At 40.5% G+C, this 18,961-nt stretch overlaps 1 protein-coding gene across 2 annotated transcripts in view; it reads left to right on the plus strand.

The window, feature by feature from the left end:
- The first annotated feature begins 1,973 nt into the window (after window positions 1–1,973).
- The window catches only part of GREM2 (gremlin 2, DAN family BMP antagonist), a 40,380-nt gene continuing 23,392 nt past the window's right edge, over window positions 1,974–18,961 (plus strand). Inside the window, exons 1-2 of one of the 2 annotated variants that reach the window (XM_067464825.1) lie at window positions 1,974–2,342; window positions 7,839–7,999. The gene's annotated coding sequence lies outside the window, so the exon portion shown is untranslated. The remainder of the gene's footprint in view (window positions 2,343–7,838; window positions 8,000–18,961) is intronic. The other variant, XM_060753882.2, reaches the window with a different exon arrangement.

Raw genomic sequence — 18,961 nt, forward strand, 5'->3', positions numbered from 1 at the left:
TATTCTGTAAGCTACCTTGAGTCGTCTTTTGACTGAGAAAGGTGGGCTACAAACACCGTAAATAAATAAATAAACAAACCTGAATTTTAGGATATTGTTCCATTATCCATGTGAACTCCAAAAGGGAGGCTACACAGAGATGCTGGCAAAATGCCAGGAACATGGCCATTGTTGTTGTTTATTCAGTTGCAACCGACTCTTTGTGACCTCATGGACTAGCTCACGCCAGAGCTCCCTGTCAGCCGTCACCACGCCCAGCTCCTTCAATGTCAATCCAGTCACTTCAAGGATGCCATCCATCCATCTTGCCCTTGGTCAGCCCCTCTTCCCTTTTCCTTCCATTTTCCCCAGCATAATTGTCTTCTCTAAGCTTTCCTGTCTCCTCATGATGTGGCCAAAGTACTTCATCTTTGTCTCTACTATCCTTCCCTCCAGTGAGCAGTCGGGCTTTATTTCCTGAAGTATGGACTGGTTGGATCTTCTTCTGGTCCAAGGCACTCTCAGAACTTTCCTCCAGCACCACAGTTCAAAAGCATCTATCTTCTAGGCCTGGGTAACAACGGAAAAATTTGTTTCTAAAATCGATTTGTATTTGGGGTTTTTTTTTGTTTCGATATTTAAAATAATTACAAAATTTTCCCTTAAAAAAGTTCGGTATTTACGAAATTTCGTAAATGTGAAAAAAAATACAAAACATTAACGAATCGATTTCCGAAACAATAACGAATCGATTCGTTAATGGCGGACGCGACCGCGAAATACGCTAAAAAACCTCCAAAAACTTCTGAAGCTTCCCTCTCCCTCTGTTGTTGACTGTTGGTGTGATATTATAATTTTTTTTCACTAATTAAACAAAAAACTTGCCCCAGACATGCGGAAATAATAACGAAACGACCTCAGAACAATAACGAAACAAATACAATAACGAAATACGAAGCATTTACAAAACGTGTTTAAAAATTCGTTTTTTAAAAAAATTGCTCCAGAATTGTTCGTTATTGTTTTGTAATTGAAAAAATAATGAATTATTAACGAATTACGAATTAACGAAACGAAACCGCCCAGCCCTACTATCTTCCTTCGCTCAGCCTTCCCTATCATCCAGCTCTCACATCCGTAGGTGACTATGGGGATCTTGGTTGCCAGTGTGATGTCTCTACTCTTCAGCATTTTATTGAGATTGGTCATTGCTCTCTTCCCAAGAAGTAAGGGTCTTCTGATTTCCTGGCTGCAATCTGCATCTGCAGTAATTTTGGCACCTAGAAATACAAAGTCTGTCACGGCCTCCATGTTTTCTCCCTCTCTTTCCCAGTTATCAATCTTTCTTGTTGCCATAATCTTGTTTTTTTTTCATGTTTAGCTGCAACCCAGCTTTTGCACTTTCTTCTTTCACCTTGATTAGAAGGCTCCTCAGCTCCTCCTCGCTTTCAGCCATCAAAGTGGTATCATCTGCATATCGAAGGTTGTTAATATTTCTTCCAGCAATTTTTACTCCAGCCTTGCATTTGTCAAGCCCTGCACATCACATGATGTGTTCTGCATACAAGTTGAATAGGTTGGGGGAGAGTATACAACCCTGTCCTATCTTGAACCAGCCTGTTGTTCCATTGTCAGTTCTTACTGTGGCTACTTGGTCCTTATACAGATTCATCAGGGGAGAGACAAGGTGATTTGGTATGCCCACACCACCAAGAACTTGCCATAATGTATTATGATCCACACAGGAGAAAGGGCAGAATACTTCTAGAACATGGCCATACAGCCCAAAAAAACCTACAACAACCCAGTGATTCCGGCCATGAAAGCCTTCGACAATGTGGATTATTTACTTATTTATTTATGTATTTATTGGGGTTGCTGGTTGGATCTGCAGGCCAGGTTGCAAAGAAATGCCCAGGAAGCGACAATGGCGAGAGGGGGAGAGGGGGAAGGAGGGCGGGGAGGGGAGGGGCCGCCCTGAAGTGGGAGGCCAGGGCTGCCTGCCTGCCTGTCACGCTCGGAAAGAACCCGGCGCTGAATGGAAAGCGTGTCGGGAGGGGGTTTGGAAAGAGGGGAGCCGAGGGTGATTTGTTTGGCCATGGGAGCCAATCGCAAGCTCCGGCTCCGGCAATATCCCCATGCGGTGGCTGAGAGGAGTCAGAGCAAAGCCGCCGGCTCCCTCGCTTTCTCTCCCCACCTCCCTGCATTGCTGCTGCTGCTGCTGCTGCTCTCCAGGGCAAGGCAAGGCAAGGCAAGGCAGGCGGAGCTGCGCCCTGCAAACGGACGGAGAAGCGGCTCTCCAGAGCGACCCTCAGGGAAGCTCCAAGAGGAGCAGGTCGAGGAAGCCCCGGGGCCACGGACAGGTAAGCCAAGTCCCGCCCGAATTCATCAATGAAGCCGCGCGCTGCTTAGCAGGTATTTTCCCCCCTTGCCTTGCCAAAGAAAACGCCTGGCTCTGTGCTTGGCACCTTTGGGGTTTGGACATGACAGTCATTTGGGCGGAGAGAGCAGCGGGGAGAAGCCAAGGCGGGTTTCTCCATCGCCTTTCCACCTTGCAGGTGGGATGGCACTTGGTTTAGGATGAAGCAGCACCTTCTCTGAAAGACACAATGCGGACGGAGCCTCCGCCACAAAGCGAGGGGTCGTGGCGCCTTCGTGCGTGTGCCTTCAAGCCAAAGTGGGGATCCTCTCCGTGTCCACGCGGTGCCTTCCTCAGTTGGGCGGGCGGAGAGACGGGAACTGGACGAGTTTCACACCTCATCACACTAGAGAAAGAATCCACTTTAAGTTCGGTTGGGGGAGGGATTGATTTGTCATCTGGGAGTTGTAGTTGCTGGGATTTATAGTTCACCTACAATCAAAGAGCATTCTGAACTGCATCAACGATAGAATTGAACCAAACTTGACACACAGAACTCCCATGAGCAAGAGAAAATACTGGAAGGGTTTGGAGGGCACTAGCCTTGAGTTTTGGGGTTGTAGTTCACCTACATCCAGAGAGCGCTGTGGACTCAAACAATGATGGATCTGGACCAAACTTGGCACAGATACTCAAAATACCAAAATGTGAACACTGATGGAGTTTGGGGAAAATAGACTTTGACATTTGGGAGTTATAGTTGCTGGGATTTATAATTCACCTGCAATGAGAGACCATCCCGAACCCCACCAATGATAGAATTGGACCAAATTTCCCCACAGAAATCCCATGACCAACAGAAAATACTGGGTTTTCTGATGGTCTTTTGTGACCCCTCTGACATCCCCTCATGACCCTACCGGGGTCCCAACCTCCAGGTTGAGAAACATTGTCTTATTGCCTCATCACATGAGAGAAAAAATCCACATTAAATCTGGTTTCCAACTCCTGCAGAATTCTGGGGTTTGTAATTTAGGGAGAAGCCTTTAACAGCCTCCCAAAACTACAAACCCCAGAATTCTGCAGGAGGCAGAAACTGGATTTAAAGTGGATTCATTCTTTTGTGTGATGAAGTGAACACTGCGCGTGCCACAGATGAGTGCATGGGAAAAGAAAATCCCCTCCAGGTTTTAAGTGAGGTGTGTGTGACAGAGAGAGAGAGAGAGAGAGAGAGAGAGAGAGAGAGAGAAGGGGGTGTGTGACTAACATTTGCAAATAATCTGATGAAGTTCAACAGGGACAACTGCAAGATATTCCACTTAGGCAGAAAAAATGAAATGCAAAGATACAGAATGGGGACAATGCTTGGCTCAACAGCAGTACCTGTGAAAAAGATCTTGAAGTCCTCGTGGACAACAAGTTAAACATGAGCCAACAATATCATGCAGTACCAAAAAAGCCAATGGAGTCTAGTGTCTAGATCCAGGGAAGTCATGCTACCCCTCCATTTTGCCTTGGTCAGACCACACCTGGAATACTGTGTCCAATTCTGGGCACCACAATTGAAGGGAAATGTTGACAAGCTGAATGGGTCTAGAGGAGGGCAGCTAAAATGATCAAGAGTCTGGAGAATAAGCCCTATGAGGAACGGCTTCAAGAGCTGGGCATGTTTATCCTGAAGAAGAGAATGCGGAGAGGAGACATGATGGCCATGTATAAATATGTGAGGGATAGGGAGAAGGGAACAAGCTTGTTTTCTGCTGTCCTGGAGACTAGGATGCGGAACAATGGTTTCAAACTACAGGAGAGGAGATTCCACCTGAACATTAAGTCAAACTTCCTAATTGTGAGAGTTGTTCAGAAGTGAAACTCTCTGTCCTGGAGTGTGGTGGAGGCTCGTTCTTTGGAGGCTTTTAAACAGAGGCTGGATGGCCAATTATTGGGGGTGCTTTAAATGCAATTTTCCTGCTTCTTGGCAGAATGGGGTTGGACTGGATAGCCTATGAGGTGTCTTTCAACTCTCTGATTCTTTGATTCTGCTTCGTATTCTTCTTTTCTTTGGGTGAATTATGGTTTGTAACCCAAAATGAAAGAACACTTCCAAGTACACATGGCACAAGTGGTCCTCACCACCCTCTTTGAAACCAAGCATCCCTGCTCTTTTGTTTACACACTGAATGAATGGAAGCCCCTCCCCCACCCCCCATTCATGTCAAAAGTTCTACAAACTTGGTGGCACCTTCCTTCCAAACATTGCAAAGGCACTTTTGTCTTTATTTTTAGCACAGGATTGTGCAAACGGTTATATAACTTTCTTTGGGAGATTTCTGAGGATTTCTGAGCTAGACTTTTCTTTGATTTTGAGAGGGCAAAGTTCTTAAAAGGAGAAGGAAAAGAAAACCCAGAAGGGTTGAGACAAGTTCCTTTGAAAAGCCTCTCAAGGAGGTGGGTTGAACCTGAATGCCAACAAGTTCAGGTCGCTATAGAAAAGGAGTTTTGATGTAAATCTGCAGGAATCCAAACAATGCCTTTGGAATAAAATAGCAACAGGTGCACGACTGACTTGCTGCGGCTTAATTAGCACTTTACACCCCAAACCCCATCAGTGCGACTGCATGCTAATTCACTATGAAATCGAGCATCAGTTCAGGTTCTTGACTTCCCACCAGCACAAATACAAAGCAGGCACTGTGTTTTCTTGATGGGGTTATTTTCTTTTTCACTCCTGAATAAAGTTAGGAAGCATATATTGTCTAATTCAGCATTCCATTATGCACAGCATGCCCTGAAAACCAGAAAATCTGTTTTTCTTTCATTTTAATGTACATTAGAGTCTTGCTTATCCAACATAAATGGGCCGGCAGAAACACTGGATAAGCAAAAATGTTGGATAATAAGGAGGGGGGGGGGATTAAGGAAAAGCCTATTAAACATCAAATTACGTTATGATTTCACAAATTAAGCATTTAAACATCATGTTTTACAACAAATCAACAGAAAAAGCAGCTCAATACAGGGTAACATTATGTAGTGATTACTGTATTTACAAATTTAGCAACAAAATATCACAATGTATTGAAACAACCGTGGATCCGGGTGGGAGGCAGACTGCATTGGGTAATACAGAATGTTGGATGAGCGACGGTTGGATAAGCAAGGCTCTACTGTATGTGTGCATCTCTATCCTTTCCCACATTTGTTATCAGTGTGTTATAAATCTGAAAATGTTAAGGAAGCCAGTTCACAGAACATAAAAGCCTGTGTACTTGAGATCTAGATTGTTATCAAATTAGTAGATTCATATATTTTGCATGAGACATTAGACATAAATCCAAGTATCTTGGTCACTTAGATTTAGTGGGAAGTACTTCCAGGTGAACAATCTAAATATGTATTGCTAATACATTACCTATGGATTTTAGTCCTATGCCCTGGTCACAAATGGGATCATTTGTGTTATGTCCACACAAATGGTCCCAGCTGAAACAGTGTAGTTCTTAAGATTGCAGGAGTAAGCCCCATTGATTTTAATGAAATTTTCTGCTAAATGAAGATAAAGACTCTATTCCAGTGGTTCCCAACCTGTGGTCCGTGGACCACCAGTGGTCTGCAAGAACTAAAATATGCTGCGCGGCCTGTTACTACACCATTGCAACGAGAGCAACTGGTCTCACAAAACCCTCTCATAGTGCTAAGGCTTATTAAATATAGATTTCTGTGGGTGAGCAGATGACGACTACTGGATGACATATGTTCTGTATCAGAAACTAGAGCTGATGTGGTCTATCCAATGTAATTTTCTGAATCAGCACCCCAAATAACAAAACTGAATCTAAGTTGACCAAAAACTGATTTGTCACCCTTTTGGTATGAATGTTGGAGAGTGGTTCCTGGACAAAGTGGTCCCTGGTCAAGTGGTCTCTGGTCAAAAAAAGTTGGGAACCACTGCTGTATTCTAAGTCAGTGGGTTAAATTGGTGATGATGAACTCTAAAATCCAGCATTGTTGAACATGTTGCATCCTCCCAAACTTTTCATGGAAAGAAGAGTCAAGTCTGTTTTCTACAGTGGCAACAGATGCTAGAAATGAGATTAAATGAATTCAAATTAGTAAAGGCCAACCCATTCGGGCAAATGGGACATTGTTTAATTTTTGAGTCAGGCTGTCTCTAGCCAAAAAGCTCCTGAATGTTTTCTCTCTCCCTCTCTCTTTGCACATACACATACATATCTGTGTGCATGTGCAAATGCTTGTGTGCCTGCTCTGTGTGCATGAATAGTCCCTCTGCCTTCCCCTGGCTGAACTTACCACCTCTGTCTCTGCCTTCTATTGGCCACAGTGCTCCCCCCCCCCCAACCAGAATGGGAAATCAGCCACCACTAGTTCAGCCGAGCATTGGTCACCGATTTTAAGCTATTTTATATCATGTTCATTGAATGTTTCTGATATCATGTTTTGTGCCAAGATGCACACTTTTAAAATCCATCATATCAATCTAAGGCAGTGGTTCTCAACCTGTGGGTCACCAGATGTTTTGGCCTTCAATTCCCAGAAATCCTAACAGCTGGTAAACTGGCTGGGATTTCTGAGAGTTGTAGTCCAAAACACCTGGGGACCCACAGGTCGAGAACTACTGATCTAAGGAGACATTGGACTGAAACATGTCATCCACAAAAGGAAAATTATCTTTTAGAAATAGGAATGCTATTCAATAATTTAGTTGTCTAATATATAGAAAGGGGATGGTGGTGCTTTTTTTTTAAAAGATAGAGCTTTGATATAATGCAGCAGATCTGTTCTTGTATGAAACGCCCTTGGGATGAAATGGTTCCTATATTATACAGGTGCTCAACTGATTGCTGTAAAGCAGCATTTGGGTCCTGACATAAGGTCTGAATGCAATTGCATTCCTACATCTTATATTAAAGGAGGCAGCTCTGAGGATGCTTGCCATAGATGCAGGCGAAATGTCAGGAGAGAATGCCTCTAGACCATGGCCATACAGCCTGAAAAAACCTACAACAACTGAGGCAGCTCCTCTTTTTCTGAATTCAATTCATGCTAAACAACAGGAAAAACAGCAAAGAGTTGTTCTGGAATCCACCCACCAGACAGGATGGCTCCATATGTTCATGGAAGATTTTAGATCCAGCAGAGGAATCATAGATATATATAATTGGAAGGGTCTCTATGGGTCATCAAGTCCAACCCACTGAGAAATGCATGATCTGTTTTTGAAAAAATCCAGAGAAAGGGGCTCTACCATGTCTCTAGAAATTTGTCCCATTGCCAAGCTATACTCGCTGTCAAGAAGTTCCTTCTAATCTTCTTTTTTCTTCTTCTTAATTCCCATTTGCTATACGAGATTCCCTCAGTTATTTCAAAAATGAGTTCAGAAAAAGAAACCTCACCAGCTTAATAAAGTGCTGGGCCTCAGGTCACTCTCCAGTTACTTTCCCACCTATCCTAGATGCAGCCCTCATTTTTGCTCTCACTTAAGATTTCAGAAGTCTTGTGTCTCTGGGGAAACAACTCTTCTCTCAAACCCTGCCCATGCCCAAGCCTTGTTTTGATAGAGACTCTTCCACCACCACAGAAATACCAGCAGTTCTAATCTTGAAGCAACCTTCTGGTCACCTTTCGTTTCACATGAAAGGCCTGGTATGTCAAATCTCTTGAAATTACTTATCCTTTTTATAGAAACTCTTGGAAGCGGGTCTTTGGTCCGCAAAAAGAATTAGAAATAGACTTTAATTTAACAGTTGTATGGCAATTTTAATTGTTTTTTAAATGCATCACACCCTTTAAACAGGAGAAAATGCTTGATTTTCTATTTTTAGTTGGTATTTTAGCAGGGCAAACAAAGAAAGTAAATATCACTTGAAAAAGTTGATGCAGATTATGATGTTATTTTAAATAACAACCAGCCAACTCATTACTGGTTCATCCACAGCCTTCTGTGTATAATCTAAAATAGGAATACATCTGTGACCCATGCCTGATCTATTACATGTAGACCATATGTGTGACACAAGGCCCACCCAAGTAGTGTGTATACATAAACCCATGCTTATCAAGCCCATTTGCCTATTGGTGCAGAAGGTGTGGATAAACAGAACCAGAGGTACATTCACACTATAGAATTATACACGAGTTTTCCTCTTTACCTGCCATGGTTCTATCTAGTGCAGTGGTTCTCAACCTGGGGTCCCCAGATGTTTTTGGCCTACAACTCCCAGAAATCCCAGCCAGTTTACCAGCTGTTAGGATTTTTGGGAGTTGAAGACCAAAAACATCTGGAGACCCCAGGTTGAGAACCACTGGTCTAGTGGAATCCTAGGATTGTAATTTTGGGGAGGAACATATAGAATTGTGAGCCAACAAAATAGAAATCCTAGGTTAGGCCCCAGTTGCGCCAAAGACCACATGTAGGGTCCCAGGTATTTGCATATGGGTTCCACCATGCATGTCTTCTTGGGGGGAAACAGCATAGGTCAGAGACCCATACCTGTACCTGTTGTGCATTTGAACTGCATATCAGGTTCTCAACTGTCCTGACTTGTTATGACCTCCATCTTGTTTAAGATTGGCTTAATTTGATTTTTTAACTGTTAGACTTTTGTGTCCATGGATTCTTCATCCATGTATTCAACCACCATAGCCTGAAATTATCTGTCTGTCTGTCTGTCTGTCTGTCTGTCTACCTATCTACCTATCTACCTATCCATCCATCCATCCGTCCATCCATATATCCATCTGTTCATTAAAAATAAACTTTATTTTACTATTTTATGTCAGAGATCCTATAGGACTATACAATTGTAATATAATGGGATGTGAGTATCCATGGGTTTTTCTATCCACAAAGGTCCTGGAAGCAAACTCCAGGGCATCTCAAGCACTCACTGGAATAGACTTTGCCATTTATGAGTCTGATGAAACCAAGGTGATATCAGTCCCGTTAGTTCTCATCTGAGAAAGGAACTAGTATAAAGTAATGTCAGCAGCCTATCTGGTAAACAGAAGTTCATGGTAACTAAAGATATGAGGCTCCTAACATCTAAGTTCTCCCTACTTTTTTGTTTTGTGGCTTAGAGGGGGGAAAGAAACACACAGCAGCAATTGAAAAATACTTCAATACTCCAGGGAGATTCTCAGTGACTCCTCTTTGCTTTAGTTAGCAGATCTGCAGGAAACTCAAGACAAATCCTGTGAATCTGTCTGCCTTGTGAGTTCAATCATTCAGGATGCTGGCATGCACTTTGCCTGTCATTTGCCTCCACACAGACTTGCCTAACTGTGAGGAGTGGACACTTACATCAGTAGCTACAGACCCTAGAATTGTTTGAATCCAAACTCATGGTGTGAGCTAAGGTTGGAAATCTTTAAGTATTTTATCCTCACATGTAAAGGTAAATAATTATGATAGTTTTCCCCCTGACACAGAAGACAATTCATATTCTTCTTCAGTATTATTCCTGTATTCAAATTTCCTGAAGTATTTTGGAGGAATAATTTTGTGTAGAAAACAGGTTTCCTGCAGGAAGTCCATTTTCTTCTTGTAGTAATTTTTATTAAGTCAAATTAATACAAAACCCACATACAAATATAAAAACCCCAATAAGCCAAAGCAAATAACAAAAGTCAAAATACTTATATATATATATATATATATATAACATATTACTACTACATTCTAAACATCAAAAAATATTAGCTACATACAATCTACCTTATCTAATCTAAGGGCTTTATATGCTCTGAGGGTTATGTTATCTCATTTTTCTACACCCATTAAGTGAAAAAGAACCATCAATATATCATTTCCCCAAATTATAACACTCATTTCCCATGCAGTATTTGGGCAGTGAATCCAGAGACCAAGATCTGAATCCCCAGTTGGCCATGGAAACACACTGGGCGACTTTGAGCAAATCATGCTTTCTCTCAGCTTCAGAGGAAGGCCAAGGCAAATCCTCTCTACACAAATTCTGCCAAAAAGAATCCTTTGATAGGTTTGCCTTAGGGTGTCATAAGCCAAACATGACACGAAGGCACCCAACAGCAACAATAACAGCAAAACCCACACGTTTTCCTCCACAGAATAAATTATCCACAATAATTTGGAAAATTTAAATTATTCTCAGGTTCTTAAAAATGGATTGTTGATTTAAAAAGGCAATTTTCTAAGTGTGTTTGTGTGTTTGAAACATCTTTGTATATCTGTACTACATCTAAAGTAGCACAAGAAGGATTTACCTGGCTCATGATAAACGTCTGATCAATGTAGTAATCCCTTTTAAGACAGTGACCAACCAGTTATCCAAAGAAGACCTTTCATCCTACTAAAGTAGAATGAAAGCTATATTTTTACTTTGTTGCTTCCCTGGCTCTGAATGTGGAAGTCTCTCTTGGCCATTATGATTAAATAAGAAGCCTAGCCTAAGACTTTGGTCGCTTGATAAAGCTACCTTGGCCTGTACCCCTCAACAATAGTCACTACAGAAGAGGTTTCTGTGTTTTTTTATAAGTACCGTACTGAGCAAAATAAATTCAAAATCATCCATTGTAGAATATTTTTTTCAGGTTCTAATTAAATTTAAAATCTGAAATATAATTATTGCCCACATATAGAATTAAATAAATAGGTAAACCAAATAACCGTAACATGAGGCTCATCTACAGCAGCACTGGCTGGGAACTCCTGAAGTTTTGCCTTCATTCCTCACACAAACAAGCATCCTCAATATTCTGAGGATTTCCATACATTAGCAACATTTTCCTATCTGGAGTAGATTGTGATGGTTGTTGTTGTTGTGTGCTTTCAAGTAGTTTATGGTACAGTAAGTAAACATATCACCATTTTTGTCTGAAGCTGAGAGTGTGTGTCTTGCCCAAGGTCACATTTTCCATGGCTGAATAGAGAATTGAATTCTGATCCCCAGAGTCATAGAGTCATCCTTACTGAAATGCTTACTTCAGAGTAGTACCCTTGACATTGCCTCACCCCAGGTTTATTGACTGCTGCCAGGGAATTTATCAAAAGTAATCAAAATCTTCACTTATAAAAGCAAGTTTATTTCCTTGGTTTATAATAATATGGTATGTTCAGCTTTGAAGTTTCACTGGAAAATATTCTATTGTGCTTTTCCAAAACAAGAAAAAATCTGTCCAGAACATTTCTTTTAACAAGCTAAAATCTATTATTACTAGAGGAATGTTTGCCAGAATTCTGGCGTATGTTTACAATGATAGGGTTAAGAAAATTTGGAAGAAACTAAGCTTGGTAAGAAGCTGATAAACACACACTGTGCTTATGGGGACACTGCCCAGCAGCATTGGGAACTTTGATTTCTTTTATTTATCTGCATTTGACTTACACATATAGTCATCCATTTACAACCCTGCCAGATCTCACAGAAGTTGGAATACATGAACGTGATTTGTAGCATCTCATTTTACAATCCCAAAAGACAGAGTGCTCTGTTGTATAGATCTCATTGCTCTCCAAAGACATTATTTAACTCCTGGCACTATTGACTGGAGTCAAGGTTTAAAGACAGATAGCTGTAAACAATGACTCTTGGATACTCTCTGAGAATAGCTAGGGTGTAGCCCCTTAGAAACATCGACCTGGAATAATCACAATATATTTTGGATGCATTTCTGGAATTGGCAGAGTCTTCAGATAGGACGCAATCATTCTGAGAACTTGTGCTTATTACTTATTGTTGTGCAATGAGGGCCAGCATCTCTGTGTGAGGGTGCTCTTAAGAACACAAAAGGGAGGTGTGGTGCGGCCCAGTGCCTTGTACGATATGGAGTTCTGTTTGCATCCCAAGGTGAACTTGGTAGTCACTTGGTTAGAGATTAAAGAAGGCTCTCTTTCTATTGAGAAGCTAATTGAAAAGAGGGGTCAAAATAACTTGTGAAGTATCTGGCTGTGATTTGAGGCTTTTGACAACTATCCTTGTGAAATGTACAATTTAGAAGAACACGTGATTGAAGACCTGGATACATATTAGAAAATAGGAGGAGGAAAATGATTGTTCATTGATTTAGTCAAACTACAAAAAAAAGATACTAATTGTGTTCTATGAATATTTTCATGGCTTGGGTAAGAGTTTTAATTTAATAATTTAAGCAGAAGCACACCTCCCAGATTCTTGATGAATTCAGACTAGGGGATGGTACTTGGCTTTATGGACAACGGGATGGATTTTCTTTCATTTTAAGCACTTGATAGATTCACCTAAACAAATGCAACTGAAAGGAGGGAACTGCAATTACAGTTCACAGAATCGCATTATATGGTCAGTGTAAACTCATATAATGCACATTGAACTGCATTGAACTGGATTATATGAGTCTGTTCTGCCATATAATCCAGTTCAATCCACATTGTAATTGCAGTGTACGTGGGACCTGTGTTCTAAGCTAGGTTTGATGCCCAACATTTTGAATATTAACAAGATGATTAAAAAATATGGGTAAAATCCAGGTTTTGATCCATGTAGATTAAATCTGGATCCAAACAAGTATTTCTGTTCTATTCTATTTTTTCTGCTTTATTTTATGGAACTACTGATAGCATAGAAAATAAGGGCACAGGCTAATGGTCTTGATCAAATCTGAGTTCTACTATGAACAGTCTAAGTTGAGGGACCCAGCATCCTACTGTATCACCAGGAATCTGTGGTGAATAATAATAGCACGGTTTCAGGATTTCACATGAACTAAGATTTCATATTGTTTTGTTTCTTTGTGGTTGGTAATGGTTGATTGTTCATGTGGCTGTTTCTCACATTTGCCTTAGAAGATCTGATGGGGACATACCAGTGGCAATAAATGATCTAGTGAATGTAGAAATGTCTTTGTGTGTGTGTGTGTGTGTGCGTGCCCCCATGAAATAATTCCATCCTTGACAGATGTTATTGTTACATAATGGAATCGTTTCATGGGGCATGCAAACGTCCAAGGCAAAGGAGGAAAATCCAAGGAAAGATATCCAAGGCAAAGGAGGGAAATTGTCTTGCTTTCCCTTGCTTGATTTGAAATTATTAGTTATCCTGAATAACATGGGTTTTAACAGTGTAATAGAATGATTGACAACTGGAAAATAGAGGGAGAAAATGTGGAGGCAGTGACAAACTTTGTATTTCTAGGCACAAAGATCACTGCAGATGCAGACTGTGCCCAGGAAATCAGAAGACGCTTACTTCTTGGGAGGAGAGCAATGTCCAGTCTCGATAAAATAGTAAAGAGTAGAGACATCAGACTGGCAACAAAGATCCGCCTAGTCAAAGCCATGGTATTCCCTGTAGTAACCTACAGATGTGAGAACTGGACCTTAGGGAAGGCTGAGTGAAGGAAGATCGATGCTTTTGAACTGTGGTGTTGGAGGAAAGTTCTGAGAGTGCCTTGGACTGCGAGAAGATCCAACCAGTCCATCCTCCAGGAAATAAAGCCCGACTGCTCATTGGAGGGAAGGATACTAGAGACAAAGTTGAAGTAATTTGGCCACATCATGAGGAGACAGCAAAGCCTAGAGAAGACAATTATGCTGGGGAAAGTGGAAGGTAAAAGGAAGAGGGGCCGACCAAGGGCAAGATGGATGGATGGCATCCTTGAAGTGACTGGAATGACCTTGAAGGAGGTGGGGGTGGTGACGGCCGACAGGGAGCTCTGGCGTGGGCTGGTCCATGAGGTCACGAAGAGTCGGAGACGACTGAACGAATGAACAACAACAACAATAGATGGGCAACTGCTTTAGGCTAGACCAGTGGTTCCCAACCTGTGGACCGTAGACCACCAATGGTCCCCAAGAACTAAAATATGGTCCACAGCCTAACCGTTACTACACTATTGCAACAAGAGCGACTGGTCTTGAAAAATCCTCTTATAGTGCTAAGACAATGAGAATGTCGAAAGTGGAGAGGCTGACTACTCACAAAAGGCTCAACAACAAGCCTCCTGGCAGCTGCTTCTCCTCCTCCCTCCCCCTGAGCAGAGTTGTTCCATATGGTGCCTGGAAGCAGGGGTGCCTTGGTGTCTTCATTTTTAGGCTTTTTCCTGGGGTTATTTGGGGTTCTGATTTTAAAAATTGCATTGGATAGATCCCATCAGCTCTAGATTTTTAAATATGGTTTTCTGTGGGCAAGCAGATGGTGACTACTGGATGGCATATCCGAAACTAGAGCTGATGTGGTCTATCCAATGCAATTCTCTGAATTAGCACCCCAAACAACCAAAATGAATCTAAAGTTGACCAAAAACAGGTTCATAACCCTTTGGTACTAATGTTGGAGAGTGGTCCCTAGTCAAGTAGTCTCTGGTCAAAAAAGGTTGAGAACTACTGGGCTAGATGGTTGCACCTCCTTTAATAATCAATATTTTTCTGCCCTAATGCCCACCAGAGCAGCTTCTCATTGGGGTGGGGGGCTTTGGGCAATTTTAAGTTGTAGAATATGGTGATTTTACAAAAGAAAGTGACTCTAAATGGCCTAGGGGCACCCCAAATGTGTTGAAAATCCCCAAGTGCTCTACACAGCACTCTTTATGCCTAGGGTCTCTGAGATCCATGAAACAAACAAAAAAATCCACAATTATGTCTACAGCAATAAAAGACAGAAAGTTCGTGATATAGACAGTTCACATTAACCAGGTGATCATTATGCAATGGCACCTGCTATATTCCATAATACATGACATATATACTTTGCCACTGTGTACATTAGAAGCTTTGTATTTAAAAAGCATTCCTTGTGAGATTGCCATATCAAATGTTGAGTGGAGGCATTCATCCTAATTGTATTTCCTGAGGACATGATCTATGGTTTGAAATTTCAACACGTATAGAAGTTTAAGCTGCAGTAGTCAGATCAATAAACATAATGCTTTTACAAGTTGCTACTCATAAGGGCTATCTGTCTTCTAGCATTAAAGATGTGCAATTGAAAATCTGCTGTGGATTTCCTCTATAATATACCATTTTATGTCTTGTATGTTAGAAATCATCAAAGGTATATATAGTCAACATTTGTCTGAATAAGGCAACAGGATTGACAACTTTTTTCCCTAAAGAAAGTCTGGAAAAGAAACTGCTATTACAAATGTGAGTCATCCAGTCTTTTTTTTTTTTTTTTTTGACCAAAGACAAGGAGAAAATGATGCAGAGCTAACATATCCAAGAGAAAGCTATATATGAAGTTTCAAAGCTGGGTAAAAGCTGTCATTGGATAACAAGCAATAAACAAATGTCTTTAATGTATTGTTGAAGTCTTTCATGGCCGGAATCACTGGGTTGTTGTAGACCTCACAACCTCTGAGGACGCCTGCCATAGATGCAGGCAAAACCTTAGGAGAGAATGCTCTGGAGCATGGCCATACAGCCCGAAAAACTTACAAAAAACCCAAATGTCTTTAACATCTATAAAACCTGTTCAACTGAATGAAAAGCTGCCTAACTAGGAAAGTATCTACAGTTTATAAGCTAGATTCTTTATATGTGCTACAATATATAAATGATGAAATGTACTGTGTTTACTTTACAAATGTGAGGAATGTTCTTTTAAAGAATAAATGTGGCTAGACTATAGAAGTAACATGCCTAGGATATATAATGGATATGGAAGTTAATGCATACACTGGGAGTGTCTGCAGAATATAATGAACTTCAACAGTTATTTTACTTAGCAATGTATAATTATTATCAAGCCGCATGTCTATTTTCTATAATATATGTTTTCAAAGAAGCTTAAGAGATTCTTACAGGGAATGTTGATTATGATCTACCTATGAAGTAATACTGTTGTTTACTTTCTTGACAGTTTGTGGTCAAAATGGTTAACTCTAAGCATCTTTAGGTAGATAGAGATTGACAAGAATGAGGCAAAAACTTTAACTACAAAGATATAAGGTTAGAAGAATCATGCCTACTTCAGAGAGTATAACTATGTATACCAGTTGCTGGAAAACAGGCATAGAAGTGTACTGTTGTGCTGAAGTTGCTACTGCTGTTTTTTAAACAGACCTTTATGTACTTCATAGCACCATAACTATAGTGCTACATAATGGATTCCAGCCTGACCACCCAAGTCCAACTACCAATATGCAGCTGCTGGGATTGGCAGAGATCCATTCTCCTGCTGATTAAAAAGCAGTTGCTTAATATCCCCACTTATTTCCATGAGCAATCTCTGGTGTGACAGGCAGAAGGTCCATTGTCAGAAATCCCCCTCATGACAGAGATCACTTATGTGAGGTGGGTAGGAATGTCAGTTCATCACTTCTCAACTGTCAGCAGACTGGACCCCTGTCAATCCCAGCAGCTACTACCTGGTAAATAGGCCTTGGGCACTTTCACAGTCTCTATGTAGCTTCTAAACTAGGGGCTATAGAGATCACAAATACATATCAGTTATGAATGTATATCTGATGGTTACATATTTATAACTGCACAACAAAATTCTGGCCAACTTTATTTATACCTCTGATTTTCTATCCAGACCTGGAGCTCAAAATGACTTACATATTACAGTGAGTATATAGACACAAAAACATAACACAAACAACATAATAATAAAGTATTAGCAATATTAAAACAATTTAAACATACAATTACACTGAATCCTCTGGATCCGTGGGTTCTTGATCTCTTTTTTCCATCAAATTTGCCTCATCAGATCCTATCTATAAAGTGGGGACAGCATGAACATGGAGGAACTGAAGCATCTATGCATACATCACTGCTATTTAACAATGTGGGATGCTAACAATTGGGGTTTTTTTTTTTTGCAACTTCAGGAGATTCTGGCAACCAAACCACTGCAGATTGGGAGGAGGCATTGTAAAAGCATTAAAAATATACTTAAAATAGTGCAGCACCATTTAAAAGTCTTTTATTTAAAAATTTCAGTTCTGTTGGAATGAAAAAAATATTTGATCTCCAATGGGAGGACATCAAAGAGGTGACTATTCTGATTTCACAGTGCTATCTGAAGTAGGTTATGTTTTTGGAGCTTCCCACTGTGAAGTTGTGAATATGAGCTTCACATATGCTCAATGTGAAAACAGAATGGTAGATTTAATAGGTCTTGAGTCTGATCCAGCATGGATATTTTTATACATGCAGTTCAGTTGTGTCAACTGTTCCCATATAAGAAGTTAGAGATTGAATAGTTTGTCAGATTAAACATTTCTTGATTTCCCTGCCACAGTACAGTACCATTCAGAGGTAATATCAATTGATTTCCCAAGACAGCATCCTAGAGAAGGTACTTGTGATGGAACCACCATTAAGAGGTCCATTCAGACAGAGAATAAATTGGAGTAGAAAGTTCTTTTATCAGTAAGCCATCTTGTTTTTCTTTGGCAAGGTCCCTTCTGTGTCCTGAGTTAGAAGGAGGAAAAGGAATAGGTAAGAGGCTAGTTGAATTAGTAGCCACGGCTGGATGATCCATCATATGGCTTACTCAGTATAACCTATCTGTCATGACTTTTAGTAATTCCTAGTACTCTCCAGGAACAGCTCCTAATTATCTTTTACAGTTGGTATTATAAAGACACCTGGGTAAGATCCAACTTCTTTATGATTTGCTGGATTTCTAAAGCAGTATTCCATTTTAAATGCTGTCTTTGGCTGAAAATAAGTCATTTTTCTCTACAGTCCCTCATAATCCTTTAGAGCTGATTTGCAGGGTAGGATGAGAGACTCTTGAATGAGGATGAATTCATGAAGATTGCTTGGTTTCCTTGAGAGAAAATGCTGTCGTCCATGAAAGGAAGACCCTGAAAGACAGGAAACCCTAATTGAGTGGCTGAGGTTACATTGGAGCTGTTGTTTTGAAAGGGCAAACTCAAATAGACAGCTGTTCTAGTTACCAAATTAAAACAAGGGTGGCCAGCTTTTGTGTACAAATCTGCCCCTTAGGATTTTTTTACTACGGGCTGCAAAATAAGCTACTCTCCGCTTCATATAACTTTGGGAGCTGTGCAAGTGCGATTGCAAAGCACCTTGAAGAGCTTTATGCTCCATAGCTCAAGCATGAATTTTCAATAAATATTCACCTCAGATCAATCAATTTCACACTTTTTTGGTTAAACGAGTGCTTCTCTTTGTCCCTGATCTAAGCAAGGAAAATACTAGAGTCCTAACATTCACCAAAACCTTTTTTCTCAGTCTAGGTCACCTTTCCCTATCAGCTCATTTGTTTTACTTTAAAAGGTGTCTGTTAGCGGAACCCAGACTTCATGTATGTTTGCTTACCACCCTAATACCTCCTACAGAGATAACGTAATCAAAGAAATGTGAATGTTTTAATGAGGCACATGTAGGACATTCCTTATTTTGGGGGTTATTTTTTAAAAAGACAAAATATGTACACAGTTCAGTAGTTACACAGGTGGAGCACCAATGAAAGGTTTAGCTGGGTATTGGAAGCTCTGCTGGTTTAATTTCAGTTGGAGGACATTGATCCATTGGAAGTGCAGTTTTATTAGAAAACGTTTTCAGTGCCTCTGCAGAATTATTATTATTATTATTATTATTATTATTATTAATAATAATAAATAACAATTAAATAATAATTATTAATAATTAAATAATAATAAATAATAATAATT

The sequence above is a fragment of the Anolis sagrei genome, chromosome 1 (genome assembly GCF_037176765.1).
Source record: "Anolis sagrei isolate rAnoSag1 chromosome 1, rAnoSag1.mat, whole genome shotgun sequence".
In the NCBI taxonomy this organism is placed as follows: Eukaryota; Metazoa; Chordata; class Lepidosauria; order Squamata; family Dactyloidae; genus Anolis; species Anolis sagrei.